At 50.1% G+C, this 20642-nt stretch overlaps 1 protein-coding gene across 3 annotated transcripts in view; it reads left to right on the top strand.

The window, feature by feature from the left end:
- Nucleotides 1–1230: 1230 nt before the first annotated feature.
- The window catches only part of PPARD (peroxisome proliferator activated receptor delta), an 85502-nt gene continuing 66090 nt past the window's right edge, over nucleotides 1231–20642 (top strand). For 2 of the 3 annotated variants that reach the window (XM_070361235.1, XM_070361234.1), the window contains exons 1-2: nucleotides 1232–1386; nucleotides 4946–5030. The gene's annotated coding sequence lies outside the window, so the exon portion shown is untranslated. Of the gene's footprint in view, nucleotides 1387–4945; nucleotides 5031–20642 lie in introns of all 3 variants that reach the window. The other variant, XM_070361238.1, reaches the window with a different exon arrangement.

Below are 20642 nucleotides of genomic sequence, written 5' to 3'. Positions count from 1 at the left end.
TCTTAGCCACTGGACCACCAGGGACGTCCCTGCTAAGTACCTTTTTATGGTATATCTGAAGGTTGGGATGACAAGTCCCTTCCAGGTCCTAAAGACCTGGATTAAAAAGGGACAACAGAATTTTCTACAACAGAAGGAAGGATGTTCCCCATTTACAGGGCAAGTGTATTAGATGAATAGGAAGATAAGTAAGAAATCCAGAACCACAAATTTCTAGTTGTGGTGGTTTAGTCGCTCAGTTGTGTCCGACTCTTTGCAACACCACGGACTGTAGTTCGGTAGGCTCCTATGTCCATGGGATTTCCCAGGCAAGAATACTAGAGTGGGTTGCCATTTCCTTCTCTAGGGGAATCTTCCCCACCCAGGCATCAAATCCGGGTCTCCGCATTGCACCCGGATTCTTTACCGACTGAATCACCAGGGAAGTCCAAATTTCTAGTTACAGAAGCCTCTTGAAGGCCGAAGAATTGATTCTTTTGAACTGTGGTGTTGGAGACGACTCTTGAGAGTCCCTTGGACTGCAAGGAGATCCAACCAGTCCATCCTAAGGGAAATCAGTCCTGAATATTCATTGGAAGGACTGATGCTGAAGCTGAAACTCCAATACTTTGGCCACCTGATGGAAATAACTGACTCATTGGAAAAGATCCTGATGCTGGGAAAGATTGAAGGAGGGAGGAGAAAGGGACGACAGAGGATGAGATGGTTGGATGGCATCACCGATTCGATGGACATGAGTTTCAGTACGCTCCGGGTATTGGCGATGAACAGGGAAGCCTGGCTTGCTGCAGTCCATGGGGTCGCAAAGAGTCGGACACGACTGAGCGACCGAACTGAACTTGAAGGACAAAGCCCTTTTGTGAAAATCAGAGGGAGCATAGTCTTCTTCAGCGGAATATCCAGGTTCCAGCCTCCGTATTGCCTCTCACTGCAAGTCACACACCTTCTCTGGGGCTGTTTCTTCCCTGGAAGGATAAGGAGACTGACTGTGCTAAAATAATCGCTACGTTCCCTTCCAAGTTCCAATCCTCTTCTGTGATACCTGCCAGACGTGTCTTACTGGTCCTGGAGCTTCCGCCCCGGCTCCTCCCCTGGGCACCAGAGGGCGCTGCAGGTGGGCCCGGCGCAGCGTGCGGTGGGCGGAGCGGCAGGGTCAGGGGGCGGATCCCAGGTGTGCGGTGATTGGCCGCGGTCGAAGCGGAACGGGGCGTGGACGAGCGGCCCGGTGACGTCACTCTGGCGGGGGCGGAGCCGGGCCGCGCAGCGTGTGACGCCGCGGCAGCCGCGCGGAGCCGGGGATTAATGGGAAAAGTTTTGGCAGGAGCCGGAGGCGCCTGCGGAGCCTGCGGGACGGCGGCGGCGGCGGCGCTGGGGCAGCCGAGACAGGTCAGTCCGGGTCCTGGGAAGTGGGTCGGCGGAGCGGCGGAGGCGGGAGAGCCGCGGGCCCGGGCTGAGGCGAGCAGCGAGGCTGGTGCGCGAGGCCCTGCGGGGAGTGGAGTGAGGGGCGAGAGGCGCAGGGGGTCCGCCGACCCGGCGGCCGTCGCTTCCCGTCACTCGGGCCCGGGCGGGCCGCGGCTGTCCGTGGCTCTCCGGGCACGCCGCCCCGCTGCCGTTGCGCCCCTGGCCTTTGGACGCCCGTCGCTTTTCGAGCCCTAACCGTGGGCCTCCTCCCCTCGACCCCCAGACTTCTGCGGCCCCTTCTGGGCCTCGTGTCTTCGCCTCTTCCCACTTCTGTGTTCTGAGAGCCGGCGTCTCAGGCTCTGGGTCCCCTCCCACCCTTGCCTCTCATCTCTTCCTCCATCCCTTCTTTGGTGTCCCCAAAGCCTTGACCCTCTCTGCCCAGGGTCTCCTTGGAGAGCTTCTGCGCCCACCCCCGCCTCATCATCCTTGTCTTCGTCCTCCTATCCTTGCCCTCCCAGTCTTTGCTCTCTTTCCCCATCCCCGTCTTCTCTTTCCTCCAATTGCCTGCCCCACCCCCACCCCCGTCACTATTACTCCTCCCCCACAGCTTTCTCACCTTGTTACTTGGCTTTTTCAGCCCATGCCTTCAATCCCTGTCTACCTAAGCCTCTCCTACCCTGGTTCCCCGCAGAAGCCCTGTTTTTTTTGCCCCACTCTCAGGATTTCTTTCTAGTCAGCCCTGTCTCTTGCATTCCTGTCATCCACCTCCCTTTCCCTCCCAGTTCCTTGCCTCTGCTTCTGGGAGAAGCATTAAGCTCCAGACACTACTTTGTTTTCCCATGACCCACAGATGAGATCCACGTGGGGTAGGCTGTGCAGCCCCTTGATTGAAGTAAGGCTCTGAATGTCTGAGGTGAATATAACGTGTGTCTGTGTGGGAGAATTTACTAGGGTGTTGCGTCAGGGATAATGTCCAGTTTATAGACCATTCTCCCAGTCTCAGCTGAGTACTTCCCCTTTATGGGTTTGTTGACTTCCAGGAACCCTTGAGGAGAGACCAGCCGCTGAATTGGGTGTGTGCCAGGGGCAGTTGGAGGCCTTGTCCAACTCTTTTCCCCTTCCAGGAAACAGGGCTTTGTGGCTTTACACTCTGGACATATTATACACATTTAAACCATGATACCCCAGCCTGTCTCTGCCCTTCCTCCCGCCCTCCACCCTATGCCCATCCCAGAGAGCTAAGAGAAGTCTCCAGAGAATGCCTGTGGACCTCAACCTGTTTCCTCTGTACTGGCTCCAGAACATTTTTTTCCTGTTCAAGTTTTGAAACAGATTGCCAGCCTGATAGCCCTGGGGCTGGCAGCTATCTATCCCTTTTGTTATTGGTGGCTCAAACCACCTGCTGCTTTTTCCCTCATGCATCTCTTAACCCACTGAGTGTGTTCTGGGCTTTTGATGTCAAATCACTGAGCAGGTTCTCCTGAAGGTTTTTCTCCCTCTGTTTCCCTTGGGAGCTTCGTTTCCTGTGGCTCTAAGAGGGAGGCTGACACTGAGGCTCTGTTCCCCTTGCCCAGGCGTAGCTGAGGCTATCAGGTCGTATCTGCCGGAGCAGTCTGTGGGTCTGCATTAGGAAGACAGTGCCAGGAGCTTGCCTTGCTTCCAGTCACAGGCATCGTCTTCTCTGGGGCTGGAGAACCCACCATGTTCGTGGTGCATCTGGATGTTTAACCTTCTTGCCAAGGTGAAAGTTCGTCACAAATGTGTTAGTTCAGTTTGAGCTCCTTTCTTTGGTGTTAGTCCTCTCAGGGACTCAGGAGATGTTGAGGAAATAACATATCCTCTGTCTCTGTCCAGTCTGATCTTGAAGGATTCTGAAAGCGTGACCCACTCGCAGGTTCAAAAATGAAAGCCTGTTGTTTCACCTGGCTCTGGGTTTCTGGGTCTCCTCTTTTGAGGATCGTGCTCTCTGCCTTTGAGCCAGAATTGAACACAGAATTGGCAGCCTTCAGGAGCTGTGGTGGAGAGCCAACTGAATCGGCCAGACCAAACTTTAAAGTTTTGGAGCCCTCCTGTGCACAGACCCTTTTCTGTGAGAGTGAATAGGGCTGTGGAAGGCTGAGCCAGTCCCCTTTCCCAAGCAACACTAGGGGAAGGATTTGGGCAGACAGGACCAAAAGGGATCCCTTGTTCCTATAGGAAACGTCCCTCTGGTGAATCCTTCTGATGAAGCTGGGGTTGTGTGTTTGGTGGTCCTTTTGTCCAGCATCTGGCTCCCCAGGAGTTTATCCAACTCTTTTGAGCTGTTTGCTGCTGCTCTGTCTGCTTACCCACTGGTAGCACTCTCCACTGAGGTGGCCAGTAAGAAGGGCCCAAGAGGAAGTCAGGCCCAGTCCTTGGGGAGCAGCTTGGGCACCAGCAGCTCCGGCCAGATAGCTTCTTGCAGTTTGTTCACCCCGTCGTCTTCTGCGTAGGTAGTCGTCATCATCCACGACCAAGTGCCCATTCGGTGATTTTTGCAGAGCTCGGCAGACAGGCCCCTGACATTATCCCACAGATGGGGTAGCCCAGCAGCTCCTTAGTTCAGTGACCCGCTCTTTTGTTCGGCTGCCTTTCTCCTCACCTCTCCACTTCTGCTTTCCTCCTCCAAGTACTCAGGAAGAGTTGCCCCCACTCAGCCTTCCAGTCCTACCTGTGGTCCCTCAGAGCCCGCTCCCCAGGGACCGGTGAGAGGACAGCTAGTGTTGGGCCCTGGCCTGGGAAGCTCGTAGGCCTCTTTTTTGGACAGAATGCCACTGTCCTGGCTGTTGTGCAAGCTGTCCCCAGGGCCTGCAGCTCCCGGCGTGTCCTGGGATGGTGCAGCTTCTCTCAGGAGGGCCTGGCCCTTTGGCTGCTAAAGGCTTCAGCTGTCTTCTGTCACTGAGGCCCACCTCCTAGGGTGCTGCCTGCAGGCTGGGAAGCCAAACTACAGGGCCTTCCTCTGTGCCTTTGGATCCAGAGGGAGGAGCCACTCGCAGCAGCTGAGTTCGGTGATGTCAGGAGAGCTGGGCACACGCTTGAGCCTGGCAGGGAGAAGACGGCCTCTCGCATCAGGTTTCAGATACCGGGTCTTCTTCCGTGGCACATGGCCCTTGGCCTTCATGGCTCAGAGGCTGGTGATGAGGGTGTGACTCCAGTGCTGTCTCCACTGGGCTCTGGTCAAGGAATCAAGTATGACTCAGGCCATCTCCGTTTATGAGCTGCCACCCATGGGGAGTGTTGGACTCCGGCTTCTCCCTCACCTCACCAGCTCCTCCCACCCACCTGGTAGAAGCAGCAAAGCCGGTGTCTGCTGACTTGGAAATGAGCAGATGACTTCCAGGATTGGGAAATATTTGCTGACTCAGGCTCAGAATCACAACATCTCAGGGTATGTGTCAGTGACAGAGAAGGAGCCATCCTGGGAGCACCCTCTGAGCCCTCGTGTTTCATTATAATGTATCAGAGCTGTTTTTCTGACCCCCGGTGCCTCTCAGCTAAAGATGTGCGGTTTCTTTCTCTCCTGCAGCCTTGTGTGGTGTTTTGGGGTATGCACATGGTACTCACGCAGTGGCTTCTGTTCACCGACAGATGAGGACAGATGCACCAAAGAGGTAATCCTGTCTTTCTTACCTCGGGGCCTCTGACAACTGATGGATGTGATTTCTCTAGCGCGGGGTCCCAGATCCCAGGCGCCTGTCACTGCATCTGGTAGTGACAGTAATTAATTAAATAATTATTGAATCTGTGGCTTAAACATGGTTTTTTTGAGGAGCATTAAGCTTTTCACCTTTACACTCACTGAAACATAAACTCCACAAGGGCGGGGTCTTATTTTATTTCCTGTTGTGTCTAGGACAGTGTCTGGTACAGAGGAAATGCTAAGTAAATATTGAATGAATAAAGGTACAGACTTTCTTCTCTGTCCATACGGGTGCCAGGCCACAATGATGGTGTGCACCTTTCTCTTCCATTTATGCAACAAACATTTTTGAGTGCCTGCTGTGCGCCACGTGAATTACTAGGCACTTGGAAAATGATGATGGTAAGAAATTAGATTCTGTCCCTGTTCGTGGGTCTGTAGTTTGCTGGCATGTATGTGGTAGCTGGGCGTGATACGTAGAATTGTTTCTAGCATCTCTGCTGGGATATCAGGTCCTCAGGAGAGTCAGAACAATGCTCCACACTTCCCATTGCTGTTTCCCTATTTGGCTCTCAGGATGCCTGGCAGGTTTTGTAAACTCTCAGAAGGGGAGCGCCATGGAATTCGACGTTCATTGTCCCACCTATCTGGGAAGCCTGGCCGTGGTGGGGTCTCTGCTGGGGGCCAGGGGAAATGTGGGGCTCCTGTTTGATTTGTTTTAATCTCTGAAGCTCAGTAGTTTTAATAGCTGTTTATGGGTTTCACTTCCCTTTCTCTGCCTCTAACACCCCGTGGGTTTTCCTGTTGCCAAACAGGGTGCTGAGCTCATGAGTCTGACAGTCTGTGGGGGTCAGGCTGTTTGTGGATCTTGCAGGAAGGTCTCAGGCAAGGGCCCCTCCTATTAATCCCATACCAAGTCTTTTTCTTTGAAGGAAATGTGAGTGTGGAAGGAGGAAGATTTGGGAGGACTTCTGAGGTTCTCTAAGAGAAGGCAGAGAGGGAAGTTCCCCAGAGTCAGGGAGAACTGCTGCGTTGACTTGATTTGCTTGGTCATTTGTTTGGGCAGGAGCTCGCCACAGTGGCAGCTGTTGTCCATGTCCAGGGTCAGTTGTCCTGTTCATCTCTTAACTTTGAGCTCCCGCCCCCAGCCGGAAGTTTTCTTTCTTTAGTTTCCACTGGCAAAGATGAGGCTGTAGCTTTATTGGATTTTTCAGTGTTAATCTCAAAAAACTGGTGTTGTCATCTTAGTCTTTCCCACCTAAGGCACTTTTTTGGGGCCAGATGCTGTGACAGATGATTTCAGACCTGGTCCATGGCTGTCCTCACGGCCTGGACATATGCATAAAAACGTTTTTTGAACACTGAGAGCCAGTGAGTACTAAAAACATGTGCCGTACAAGGACACTCATTGATAGGAGCGAGTCATTCGTGAGGGTTGGCTTTGTCCTTAAAGAAACCGGGTGTCAGATTGGCCACCTTGAAAGGAAGCTGGTTTATTCTGAAGTCAACTTCATGCTCTTAAAAATTGTTAAGGATGTCATGAACTTTTGTTTACTGTATTGGAAATTAAAACCAAGGCAGTTTTTAAAATTACTAATTTATGAATTCATTTAATATAATAATACAACCATTACATTTATCACAAATGACATTTTAAATGAAAAATAACTATTTTCCAAAACAAAAATGTTGAGAGGAGGACATTGTTTTACATTTTTGCTAATGTCTGGTTTAATAGAAAAGAGCTGGATTCTCACAGCTATTTCTGTGTTCAGTCTCTTGAAGTACAGTCTCAGTTGAAGAATATGAAGAAAATCTGACCTCATACAGATAGGTAATTGAGAAGGAGAAGGGTATTTTAATAGCTCTTGCGGATAATTATGGATATTATTCTTTAATACTGTACCAACACCGGACAAATGGTAGTTTCTTAAAGGTTAGTTGGAATGTGGAGTCTGAAACCTTAACAAACTTCTCATATTTTGTGACATTTATAATCCATTGGCCCATCTTGCACTTCGAATGGATCTTTTATTTTGGTCTTTGGAAAATATTGGTTCACTGAGTTATATATATTTTCTAAGTGTTGACATATTTCATTTTACGACATCAGTAAATCGTATTCAGACCACTGTTTTTATCCTTCAAGTATTAGGAAGCTGTGAAGCTCACAATGGTGGATACAAGCTTTCTATAATTTGGATTTTTTCTTGAAAGCTAGATTTGTTATTGTTGGTAACATACTGTCAGTTTCTTTTCTTGAAGTGATAGCTCACTTCATTTTCAAGAAAAAGTTTGTTAAACACCCAGTCTAAATAATCATAATTTATTTGGCTGTTATTCTTTTGTTTCAAGTAAAAATGGTACTTTATGAAGGAAAAAAAAAAGTGGCTAGTTTAGCTTGCAACTCAAACAATTGCACAATTGCTTTTCTTTGGAACAGTCTTGGAACTCCTGATTTATTACAAAGGACATTTAAAAGACATGTACTTGGGACGTTCCTGTTCCTCATGGTCCAGTGGTTAAGACTCCTCCCTTCCACTGCAGGGGGCACAGGTTCAATCCCTGGTTGGGTAACTAAGGCCGTGCATGCCTCGTGGCACAGCCTAAAAAAAGACATGCACTCAAGGGGCATGATTTAATAAAGTTAGTTTTTTATTGGTTCATCTAGGACATTCTTAAGTGAAATTGGCATGTTATTATTTTTCATGATTCTGTGGGTTGACTGGGCTCAGCTGGGTAATTCTAACTTGGGGTCTCTCATGTTGCTGGAGTCAAGTGACTCCAAGGCAGGAGTCATCTGAACACCCAGCGGGTTGGATGTCCACACTGGCTCACTCACTGGCTCACTCACATGGCACTTGATGCTCGGTTTTGACTAGGTACCTGCACGGGCCTCTCCATGTGCCCTGTGCCTCTCACAGTATGGGAGCTGTTCTGAGCAGAAATATACAAAGACTGAGTGTACTGAGAGATACAGGCAAGGTTTCTTAGGGCCTCACCTTGGAAGTCATACAGTGTCACTTTGTGTCTTCTTGGTCATGGGACCGGTTCAGATTCAGGAGAGGGCTGCACAGGGGTATGAGCAGCAGGACTCGTGGTTCATTGGGAGGGAGAGAGGCCTCCATGCAGGCCAGGCAGTGCTTTTTATTAGCATTCCTTCTGTGAGGTAACCTGGCCTGTAAATGAATACTCAGAAGGGAAAAGTGTGTTTTCTCACAATTTACATTTCTGGAAACCACTGTTAGGAAACTTCTAGTAGCTTTATAGATGCCATTGAATACCAGGTGAGGAAATCTGCACTCTGTGTTCTTTGGGCAATGGGTGACTGCTGATGGTTTTAGAGCAAGGAGTCATTATGTTAATATTGCACAAAGGTTGACTAAATGGAGATAGAATGAAGGTAGAGAGATCAGGTAGGAGATTACTACAGTTGTCTTAAGTATGAGGAAATTCTTCCTCATGTATAATCTGAGTTCCTCTGGTTGCTGTTGAAATTAATTGATGCTGAGCTGCCAGCCACACAGATTAAGTACACAGAGCCTGGGTGGAGTAACGCACACACACAGATACACAGGTGTTGTTTAGGGGTGCTGATACACCAGAGAGGTTAAAGGGCTCACGAAAGTTAGAAGGCAACTGAATTTAGGTTTTATTGGCAAGACACATTAAAAAATCCATAATTTATCAAATAAGAAGCAGGAAAGATAAAGCTTCATGTGACACCATTGACAGTTTCAGTATCACCAACCAAGAGGAAGTGAGGAAAAGAGTGAGAAGAAGGGGACAGATGAAAGGATGGGAGGGAGAGGGATGAAGACGGGGAAGGAAGAGGGTTGAGGGGGGAAACAGCAAACAGAGGGACGGAGGACGAGGCTGGAGGAACGGCTTGAGACCCAGCTAAGACTGCTCTCACGGGTCTCCAGCCTTAGGGCAGGGGCTGGCAGCTCCCGCAGTTCCCGGGGCCCTGGCTGCCGTTCGGCACCTCATGCCCTTGACCTGTCTCTGTGGCTCTTTGCTGTCTGAGAAGACGCCCGGGGAAGTGCTGGAGCGGCATTAGTGTTGGGCAGAGCTGGATGTGACTCTTAGCGCTCAGGGTGTGGGGTTGTGACTTGGAGACTGAGGAGCCTCCGTAAGTGCTGGTTTCTCCAAGCCAGGCTCCAGGGCCCTGAGCTCAGGAGGAAGTGGTTTCTTGCACCAGGCCCCTCCCCCATTGACAGGAGTCTTCATCTGCTCCTCAGGAGTTCCTGGAGTTCCGGGCAGTATGTTGCTCTTCTTTTCCTTTCACGTGTCATCTGCAAAGCCTGACTTCTCCCAGGCCTTGGTGTCGTCTCAGCAGCTCTGAGACGGGAAGGAAGCTCCCCTTCCCCAATTATCTACAGCTCACAGCAATACAGCTTTGAAAGATTTCCCGCATGGGACGGATCCTGAAGGGAGAGTCTCCCAGGTATTATGGGAAAATGACCTCATGTTTAAGTTCATTTCTTTATTATTGTATTGTTAGGGACCTAAAAACAGATTTTTGTTGCTTTTCTTTGTAACCTGCTATAACTCTTTGGTCCTTATCTTATGACTGCTTTTGGCATTTCCTTCATCCAAGAATTGTGACCTCAGTGGCCCAGAGTTTCTTGGCTACCTCTCTGCTGGAAGCACAAGCCAGCTCTGCCTGCAGCGGGGGCCAGGCAAGCTGCTCTGCGTACATAGCTGTCTGCGGCCCACTCGCCTCCCAGACAGGCCGTCCTTGAACTTGCCAGAACCCAGAGCTCACTGATCATCCCTTTTTCCAAACAAGCAGGCCAGGTGTGCCTTTACTGTTTCCCTTAATCCCATAAAGCATTCCGTGCTTGTGACCGTCACTCTGCTTTCTTCACCTCCACTTCTGTTTTCTCTGGCTTAGGATTTCTCAGCCCCAGCACTGTAGACATTTTGGGCTGGTACCTCTTTGCTGTATGGGCTGTCTGCATATTGTAGGATGTCAGGCATCATCCCTGGCTTCTACCCACCAGAGGCCAGTTTTACCCCCCCAACCTTGGTGAAAACCTAAAATGTCTCCAGACATTGCCACATGTCCCCTTGGGACAAAGTCACCCCTGGTTAAGAACCACTCCTCTGTCATTTCCCTATTAAATATTTTTAGCCAGCTGGATCCACTGGTGACCCAGTGGATCAATAAAACCCATGAGATAAGCATATCGTTCTTACAGTGGAAATTTATCATCCTCAGTCACCTCCCTGAGCCCTTGAAGGCTTTGAGGGGAATGAGCAGCACATTCCAACCAAGAGCCGTGTGGTGCTGCACAGCAGAGGGACCGTGTCCCAGGTATAAAGCCATATCCTGAAGCGGCTGTGTTTATCTTGCTTTGCCTTTCTGTGTCTTTTGATGTCTGGGCAGAAGCCACCTTGCTGTAACTCCCAGAGGTGCCGTGTGGAGCAGAGTGGGTAACATGCAGCATTTGGACTGTCGTTAACCTGGCCCTTCCTGGCATCAGATAGCACCAGCTGATCTGGAACTTCTCTCTAGACTCAGATGGGTTCTCACAGCCCTCCTCCCAAGTCAGGTCTCATGGGAGAAAACTTACCTGCCATCCCAATCTCGAGCTTGTTCATCTGTCCAGATCATTTCTTTGCAGCTTCCCTTCCTGACTTTCCTGGTGGCTCAGACAGTAAAGCCTCTGCCTACAATGTAGAAGACCCGGGTTCAATCCCTGAGTAGGGAAGATTTCCTGGAGAAGGAAATGGCAACCCACTCCAGTATTCTTGCCTGGAGAATCCCATGGACAGAGGAACCTGGTAGGCTACAGTCCATGGGGTCACAAAGAGACCGACATGACTGAGCGACTTCACTTCTTCTTCTTCCCCTCCTGTAAAGGCTTTCGGGATAGTCCAGAGACCCTGCTGGGTTCCCTTGACCCTCAGCATATGCATCCTGAGATGGACTTCTGCATGGTCCTCCGGGGACTTCAGGTTGGAGAAGAGAAAACTACCCTTCCCTTCTAAGAAGGCCCTTCAAAGGCCAAAGTGCTCAGTTGCCTGAAAATAACTCCCCACCCCCCTAATTAATAGTATCCAGTTAGAGCAAAAGAAAGACCCTGATCTAGGACCTTGCCAAGACTCCAGACCTGACTCTTCTTTGCTAGAGACCATTGGTCTGCTGCTGCTGCTAATTTGCGTCAGTCGTGTCCGACTCTGTGCGACCCCATAGACGGCAGCTCACCAGGCTCCCCCGTCTCTAGGATTCTCCAGGCAAGAACACTGGAGTGGGTTGCCATTTCCTTCTCCAATGCATGAAAGTGAAAAGTGAAAGTGAAGTCGCTCAGTCGTGTCCTACTCTTAGCGACCCCATGGACTGCAGCCCACCAGGCTCCTCCGTCCATGGGATTTTCCAGGCAAGAGTATTGGAGTGGGGTGCCATTGCCTTCTCCGGACCTTTGGTCTAAATTTCTTCCAAATTCTTGGCACCTGCCTTCCGTGGTGGTGGACTGAGTAATGGCCCCCAGAGATATTCAGGCCATAAGCCCTGGGCCCTGTGGGCATTGCCTTATATAGCAAAATGGATTTTTCAGGTAAGGATTTTGAGATGGGGCAATTAACCTGGCTTACCTCCATTCCAGGTGATAAAGAACCCTCCTGCCAATGCAGCAGATGTAAGAGATGCTGGTTCAATCCCTGGGTCAGGAAGACCCCCTGGAGAAGGAAATGGCAACCCACTCCAGTATTCCTGCCTGGAGAATCCCATGGACAGAGGAGTATGGTGGCCTACCATCCATAGGGGCGCAGAGAGTCGGACACGACTGAGCAACTGCGCGCACAGCACACACACCCTGGCTTACCCTGGTGGGCCTGAGTGCAACCACAGTGTCCTTCGAAGAGGGAGGCAAAGGGAAAAGGCGTGTGACTGCCGCAGCAGGATGCTCTGCTGCTGGCTCAAGGATGGGGGAGAGGCCAAGGAATGCTCGGAATGCAGCTGTGTAAGCTAGAAAAGGCCAGGAAACAAATGCTCCCCTAGAACCTCTGGAGGAAGTGCGGCCCGCCAGTACCTTGATTTTGCTCCAGTGAAACTAATTTTGGTTTTTTGACCTTCAGAATCCTAAGAGAATAAATGTTTTGTTTTAAGCCACTGAGTTTGTGGTGATTTGTTACAGTGGCAGCAGGAAACTGCTACAGGGCTTATCCATCTCCAAGCACAGGTAGTGACTTGGCTGACCCTTGTTCTTAGTCTGAGGCAGTTGTAGAGCATCCGTTTTATGGCACTTGGAGATTCTAGGTCCAGCCTTTTTGCAAACTAATATTTAAAGCAATATGCTGTCTGTAGCTCAGTCGGTAAAGAATCTCCTGCAGTACAGGAGACCCAGATTCAATCCCTGGGTTGGGAAGATCCCTTGAAGAAGGAAATGGCAACCCAGTCCAGTATCCTTGCCTGGAAAATCTCATGGACAGAGGAGCCTGGTGGGCTGCAGTCTATGGGGTCGCAAAGAGTTGGGCACAACTGAATGACTAACACTTACTTACTATCTGGGGTAACCTTTTGGGGAGTTCTTGGGGGCAAAAGAGAAGGCCTCAGATAGTATGTGCTCCTTGCTTTTGGAACTCACCCCACACCTTCATTCAGTGTTGAGGATCCAGGATTAGTTTAAATCTGACCCTGGTTCCCTCTTCCCCTCCGCTCTTCCTCCCATTCATTCAGTCGGTATTTACTGGCTCCCTCCTAGGTGCCAAGCTCTGTTCCAGGCACTGGGAATGAAGGAGTGAACAAAGCAGATAAACAGATCTCCTGCTCGCCTGGTGGTTGTGGTGGGGAAGGAGGAAGAGCCAGAATTAAGTAAATAGCATGTCAGATGGTGAGAAATGCTATATCAAAAAATAAAGTAGGAAAGAGGTCATGGCAGTTTGAGATAGAGGGCTTGAGGAAGGCCTCGCCGAGAAGGTAATATTTGAGCCCAAAGAGGAGAGTGAGTCATATGGGGAAGAGTCTTAGAGGCAGAGGGAAAGGAAGTGCAAAGGCCTTGAGGCAGGAGCCTGGCTGGTGTGCTGGAGGAGGAGCCAGGAGGTCTGGTGGCTAGAGCAGTGCAGGAGGAAGAGAGCAGGAGAGGAGATCAGAGGCACGCCTGGGGCCAGGGCCACGACCCTGAAATGCCATAAGAATTTCTCCACATGGGCCCTTCCTCCGTTCCTCCCTCGCCCCCCCCCCCACCTCTCTGCCTCTGTGTCTGTGTCCTCAGCTCCTTTCTGTAGAACACTTGTCACATCACACCAGTGGAGTTCCATTCAGCCGCTCAGTCCTGTCCGACTCTTTGCGACCCCATGAACCGCAGCACGCCAGGCCTCCCTGTCCATTACCAGCTCCTGGAGTTCACTCAGACTCACGTCCATCGAGTCAGTGATGCCATCCAGCCATCTCTCCTCTGTCGTCCCCTTCTCCTCCTGCCCCCAATCCCTCCCAGCATCAGAGTCTTTTCCAATGAGTCAACTCTTTGCATGAGGTGGCCAAAGTACTGGAGTTTCAGCTTTAGCATCATTCCTTCCAAAGAAATCCCAGGGCTGATCTCCTTCAGAATGGACTGGTTGGATCTCCTTGCAGTCCAAGGGACTCTCAAGAGTCTTCTCCAACACCACAGTTCAAAAGCATCAGTTGTTTGGTGCTCAGCTTTCTTCACAGTCCAACTCTCATATCCATACATGACCACTGGAAAAACCATAGCCTTGACTAGACGGACCTTTGTTGGCAAAGTAATGTCTCTGCTTTTCAATATGCTCTCTAGGTTGGTCATAACTCTCTTTCCAAGGAGTAAGCGTCTTTCAGTTTCATGGCTGCAGTCACCATCTGCAGTGATTTTGGAGCCCCAAAGAATAAAGTCTGACACTGTTTCCCCATCTATTTTCCATGAAGTGGAGTAGCAGCAAACAGCTTAAAATACTAGAAGAGGGAGAAAGGCGCCTTCCTTTTTCTGAATAATAAAAGCAACTCCTGAGGAAGGCGGTCCGCTGCTCTCAGCGGGCAGGTCTGGGTGGCCCCTGAGGGTCCTCCCTCCCCTCATCCAGGCCCCGAGGCTGCTGCCCACCCCGCTCTGCCACCTTCCTGGTGTGGAGCCTGCCACCTTGCATGCTTTCTTAACAGCCCCGCACCTCCTGGCTCTCCCCCGCCCAGAGCAGCACGGTGGGTGCCTGGGGGCTCCCGGGGCGGGGGGCATGCGAGCTGGGCCCCTGCCTGTTCACGGCTGTCCCCTGGGCCCCCAGCCTCACAGCCCCAGGTCCCTGTGCCACAGAGTCTCCCTCTCCTGCGAGTGGCCGTGCCAGACCTCAGGACTCTGCCTCCGCTCAGTCCTCCCGGCGCAGCTGGGATTTCGAAGAATCAGATTCCAGAACGTCTAGTATGCCCAGCCTGAAGAGTCACTCTCCCTGGATAGTGACCCAGGACAGTTCTGGTGCTCCGGCAGCTTTCCAAAGTGACATTTTGACAGCTTTGATGTCACTGGGAGGTTGGGTACAGACTGTCTTCACGGATTAAATCCTTCATGCCTACGTCCCTGATTTTAGAGTTAGTCCTAGGTGACTCTGTAGAACCTGTTCTGAGTAATGGCACCATGGGACTTCGCTGGCAGTCCAGTGGTTGAGACTCCACGCTTCCACTGCTGGGAGCGTGGGTTCGATCCTTGGTCAGGGAACTAAGATCCTGCATGTCATGTGGTGCAGCCAAAAAGGATAAAAAAATACATAAATAAATAATGGCACCAAATCAATTGCCATTGAGAAATGAGAAGTCAAATTGACCAATGATAACTTTGCTTTCCCAAGAGAAAATCACTAGGTAAATAAATTCCCAAACTGCAGGCTGCATCCAGTCAAAATTGTATTAATCCAGTCCTGTTTACATGCTGTTACAACGTGTGATTCCTGTAACTTCTTTTCTGGCTCTTTAACACTCCAGTGTATTTACATCACCTACGTATAGTTTGCCTCCTATAATCCTCGCAGTGGGTCACCTTTTAGAAAAACATTTTGTCTGTTTTTTAGCCCATTCCCTGACCCAGTGGACATACATGCCCCAGGCCTGCCTCTTCCCCGCCCGCCCACCGTGGCTTTGTCCTCTGCACCATAGGACCGTGTGCTGTGGACTCGCGTGTGTGCCCCCGCCCTGGGCACCTCGTGGATAACCAGGGGGTACCTCTCGCGAGCTGCCTTCAGTACTCCTAGGGCTTCTGCCCGCGTGTTGCTTCCTGTCTGCGGACTGCAGCCTGAACTTTGCCTTCCTTTCTGCTTTCTGCTTCCATTGTGAGAAAGAACCAGTCCATCCATCCTATGGATGGATGAGTCAGACACCTTGCTGAGTCACAGGGGAGCAGCCTGCCTTGCATGGTCATGTCAGTCCTGATGGGTGTTCCCAGCCCCATCAAAGGTCTTCCCAGAAGCTGGCTGCTTGCAGGGCCAGTGCCGTGTGCAGAAAGGCTCACCGGGCACTTGCTGGATGGACGGGAGACTGGATGGCTGGCCTAAGTGGCCCTCTCCCCACAGAGCGACGCTGGAGCCAGCCCACCACAGAGCCGTCTGGCAAGGCACCTCGGGGAGCAGTCAGAAAGCTGCCGTGTTCTCTCTAGGACCCTTTCCCAGTTGTTGCCCCTCCCTCTGGTTGAGGCTCAGTGGAAACATCCGAGATTTCTGGCTTTGGCGGTTTCTCTCAATTGCCTCCTTCTCCCTGCTCCCTCCACGGGGCGTCTAGTAAGGCTCCCTTCTCACACCCCTGGCTTTGCACCTGCTGGGGTATATGATGGTGGGGTGACTGCCTGCAGGCTAGGCTCTGACCCTGACTGTGGCCTCGTCAAGAGCTGGGCTCACCTGTGTCTAAGCCCCTTTCCATCCCCAGCAAACGTCAGTAGATATCTGAGTGGTAGCTGAGTCGAATATGTGTTGAATGCACTGTACTCATCACATCCTGTCACGGTACCTTGTTTCACCCACACCTCCCTGAGAGGTAGAAATCATTGTACCGTTTTACAGATAAGAATGCTAAGGCTCAGACTGGTTAGGAAAGCTGCCCGAAGCGGCACAGCTAATAAGTGGCAGAGCTGAGATTTGAACCCAGGGGATTGAAGCCTGCTTATTTGATCGCCACGCAGCAGGGCCTCCGCTCAGAGGGGTGACTGGCCAAATCCAATTCTTCCACTTCGGAAAGTACCTGCCTGACCAGCCAGACTAATGTTGCCTTAGAGAACACTCCCTGCTTTCGAGCACAGCAGAGCCTCTTGTTGGTCACTGAGCAGAAGCAGAGCATTGGCAGGCTTTGGGTCCCCCGCAGAGCCTCATTTCAGGTCAGCGGGCAGAGGAGGCCCTGAGAATGACTGTACTTAGTGACTCCCTGGATCTGCCCCAAGGCAGTGAGCAAGCCCCCTAGAATCATAAGAATAACCAGCCAACTGTTGGGCCAGGCACGGAGGGTGGGACGGGCTTGTAGGAGCCGGAAGCAGTCCCTGCTGCAGTGACAAACCCGCCCGCTTTCAGCCGAGTGAAAGAGGAAAAAGAAGAGGGCCCACGTGTGCACACATGGAGAGAACGGAGGAAGGGAAGTTGTCCCTGTTCAGATTCTCCCTCGGGCCAGGCGTTACCCTGCGGAAGAGCTCGCTACTCTCACACTGTGGACATGGTGTGTTGGATGAGGAGGTATAGGTATAGGATCAGAGAAGCTGAGCAACTCGCTCAGGTCACACAGCTGACAAATGATAGAGCTGGGGTTGAGCCCTTTGGAGCCCGTGTTCTTCTCAGCTCAGTGACTCTGCCCTCCCTGCTCATGTCCCCTTAGCCTGAGCTTTCTAGGTGTGTACAAATGAGTGCCAGTTTGCATCAGCAGGCTGGGAGCAGAGGCAGAAGGGGACTCGGGGCTCCTGGCACCTGTCTTGCTCAGCAGCACTGGCCCTGCCTGCATCAGGAGAACGTCTCGGGCTCAAAGCAGCAGTGGCATTCCATTTTCCTCCTTTCTTGTACCTTGCCGTCCCTGGTTTATTTTGGGAGAGCTATATTTATTTCTGCTCCCACTTCCTTGCTGGAGGCAGGGGTTGGTGTGCAGGGAAGGTGTTGGGAATCAGAGAGACGGACCTGAGGGACATCTTTTCAGGGGCCCTCTGAGGGGGCCTTGGCTGGACCCTGGGGGCTGGGCCTTGATGGCCGTTCCTCCACCCAGCTGTAGGAGCGGAGGTTCTGGAGAGGGGACTGCTACACTCCTTATTTCTTTGGCTTCTCAGAAGGGAATGGGCTTTCACCTAGAGCAGAGCAGGAAGGAAGTAGCATGTGGCACTCCCTGGCAGCGTCTAAGGATAAGAACTTTGAGGGAATGTGAGGTGCTGGTTAAGAGCCAGACTGCTTGGAACTATATTCTGGCTCAAGTCACCTTATCCCTGGATGGCTTTCCCATCTGTAGCAGGGGGAGGTAACTATAGACCTTACCCCTCAGGGAGGACTTAAGGATTAAAATTGCTTTTAAAATTACATGTTGAGGCACAAAAGAGACATTCATTGAGTGTTTTGTTTCATTGGCCCTACCACATGGCTTACCAGATCTTAGTTTCCTGATCAGGGATTGAACCCAGTCCCTGGCAGTTAAAGCATGGAGTCCTAACCACTGGATCGCCAGGAACGTCCCACTTGCTGACAGCTGAGTGTTTTATTGTTAGCATATCTCTGCACTGTCAGCGTCCAGCACCCTAGGGGATGCCAGTAAACACTGGTTGGACTGAACAGAACTTCAAGACTCTTGGTCTTCCTCTCTGCATCTGAGTGTTGGCTGGTGCAGGTATTGACTCCTGTGGGACCTTGCTGGGTGATGCCTATGGCAGCTGGCTGAGGGTCACCCCCACCCTCCCCGGCCTGGGCCCTGGAGGAGGCAGCCAAGTCAGGTGAGGCATTGTCCAGCCTGAGGATGTCAGGGCCCTGTTTTTCCTTTCATAGTTTTCTGAGGTTCTGGCTTTGGGGTGTGAGCTCTGGCAGGGTTGGGACCTATGTCCCATGGATGCAGTCACTGCTGGCTGGTTCTGTGTGGTTGGGCCTGAAGTTTTAGAGGAGGGGCTTGCCACTAGCAAGCTGTTGAACTCTCTAATAACAGTGAAAGACACCTTTGGAAACTTGTATCTGGGGACTTAGGACTTAATCAGATGTAACCAATGTATGTGGGCTTCTCTTGTGGCTCAGTTGGTAAAGAATCTGCCTGCAGTGTGGCTGATCTGGGTTCGATCCCTGGGTTGGGAAGATCCCCTGGAGAAGGGAAAGGCTACCCACTCCAGTATTCTGGTCTGGAGAATTCCATGGACTGTATAGTCAGTGGGGTTGCAAAGAGTTGGACACCACTGAGCAGCTTTCACTTTTGTGCATGTATGTATATGTATGTGCTTAGTCGCTCAGTTGTGTCTGACTCTTTGCGACCCCATGGACTGTAGCCCACCAGGCTCCTCTGTCCATGGGCATTCTCTAGGCAAGAATACTAGAGTGGGTTACCATGCTCTCTTCCAGGGGATCTCCCCAACCCAGAGATTGAATCCAGGTCTCCTGCATTGCAGGAGGATTCTTTACCATCTGAGCCACCAGGGAAGCCCATATATATATACATGTTAGTCACTCAGTCGTGTCCAACTCTTTGTGACCCCATGGACTGTAGCCCACCAGGCTCCTCTGTCCATGGGATTCTTCTGGCTGTCCCCACAAACCAAAAGCCAGGATTGTGGGAATTTGGGGAACTTTTTTGGATGTGGGGCTGGCATTCAAGCACAAGAATTTCTCTATATGTGGTTTTTAATTTATTTTAAAATGTTTTAACTATGTAAATAATGATTATTCATTGTAGACAATAGGAAGATACAGATTATTACTGAGGAAAAAAAGTCATACATGCACACACCTGTGGTCAATTAATCTACGACAGAGGAAGCAACACTGTACTGTACGATGGAGAAAAGACAGTTTCTTCAATAAGTGGCGCTGGGAGAACTGGAAGCCACGTGTAAGAGTGAGATTAGAACATTCACTCACATCATATACAAAAATAAACTCAAAATGGTTTAAAGACCTAAATGTAAGACCTGAAACCACAAAACTAGAAGAGACCATAGGCAGGATACTCTTTGACATCAATCATACCAGTATTTTTCTGGATCAGTCTCCTAAAATAAAAAGCAAATGATAATAAAAACAAGAATAAACAAATGGGGCCTAATTAAATAGCAAAGGAAATCATCAACAAAACAAAAAGATAACCTACAGAATGGGAGGAAATATTTGCAAATGATGTGACCAACAAGGGTTAATACCCAGACTATATAAAACATACAACTCAATATTAGAAAACAAACAACCCAATCAAAAAATGGGTAGAAGACCTGAATAGACATTTTTCTAAAGAAGACATGCAGATGGCTTACAGGCACAAGAAGATGCTCAGCATCACTGATTATTAGAGAAATGCAAATCAAAATAACAATGAGCTATCATGTCAGGCCTATCAGAATGGCTATCCTTAAAAAGTCTACAAATAATAGATGTTGGAGAGGATGTGGAGAAAAGGGAACCTTCCTACACTGTAGGTGGGAGTATCAATTGGCACAGCCACTATTTAAAACAGTATAGAGGTTCCTCAAAAAACTAAAAATAGAACTACCATATGATCCAACAGTTCCACTTTTGGGTATGCTGCTGCTAAGTCACTTCAGTCATGTCCGACTCTGTGCAACCCCATAGACGGCAGTCCACCAGGCTCCGCTGTCCGTGGGATTCTCCAGGCAAGAATACTGGAGTGGGTTGCCATTTCCTTTTCCAATGCATGAAAGTGAAAAGTGAAAATGAAGTCGCTTAGTCGTGTCCGACCCTCAGCGACCCCATGGACTGCAGCCTTCCAGGCTCCTCCGTCCATGGGATTTTCCAGGCAGGAGTAATGGAGTATAGATCCAGAAAAAACAAAAACGCAAACTCAAGAAGATACCTACACCTCAATATTCGTAGCAGTACTCTTTATAATAGCCAAGGTATAGAAGCATCCTGAGTGCCCATCAGTGGACACATAGATTAAGAAGGAGGGTATACATTTACAGTGGAACATTACTCAACCCTAGAAGAATGAAACTCTGCCATTTGCTGTAGCATGGATGGGCATAGAGAATATTATGCCTCATAAAATAAGTCAGACAAAGACAAATACTCTGTGACATGATTTATATGTGGAATCTAAAAAGTAATACAAATAAATGTATACCCAAAACAGAACAGATTTGCCGATACAGATAACAAATTTGTGGTCACCAGAGAGGAGAGGGGAGGGAGGAGAGGGCAAATTAGGGGCCTGGGATTAAAAGGTACAGACTACTGTATATAAACTATTAGAGCAACGAGGGTATATTGTGTAGCACGGGAATTATAGCCATTATCTTCTAATAAATTATAATGGGGTATAATCTGCAAAAATACTGAATCACTATGCTGTACACGTGAAACTAATATAATATTGCATATCAACTGTACTGCAAAGAAAAATTTTAAAAGTCATACCTAGGGAATTCCCTGGAAGTCCAGTGGATAGGACTCAGCACTTTCACTGTCGGGGCCCCAGGTTCAA

This window comes from Bos mutus, chromosome 23 (genome assembly GCF_027580195.1).
Source record: "Bos mutus isolate GX-2022 chromosome 23, NWIPB_WYAK_1.1, whole genome shotgun sequence".
In the NCBI taxonomy this organism is placed as follows: Eukaryota; Metazoa; Chordata; class Mammalia; order Artiodactyla; family Bovidae; genus Bos; species Bos mutus.
This window is presented reverse-complemented; position numbering and strand designations above follow the sequence as displayed.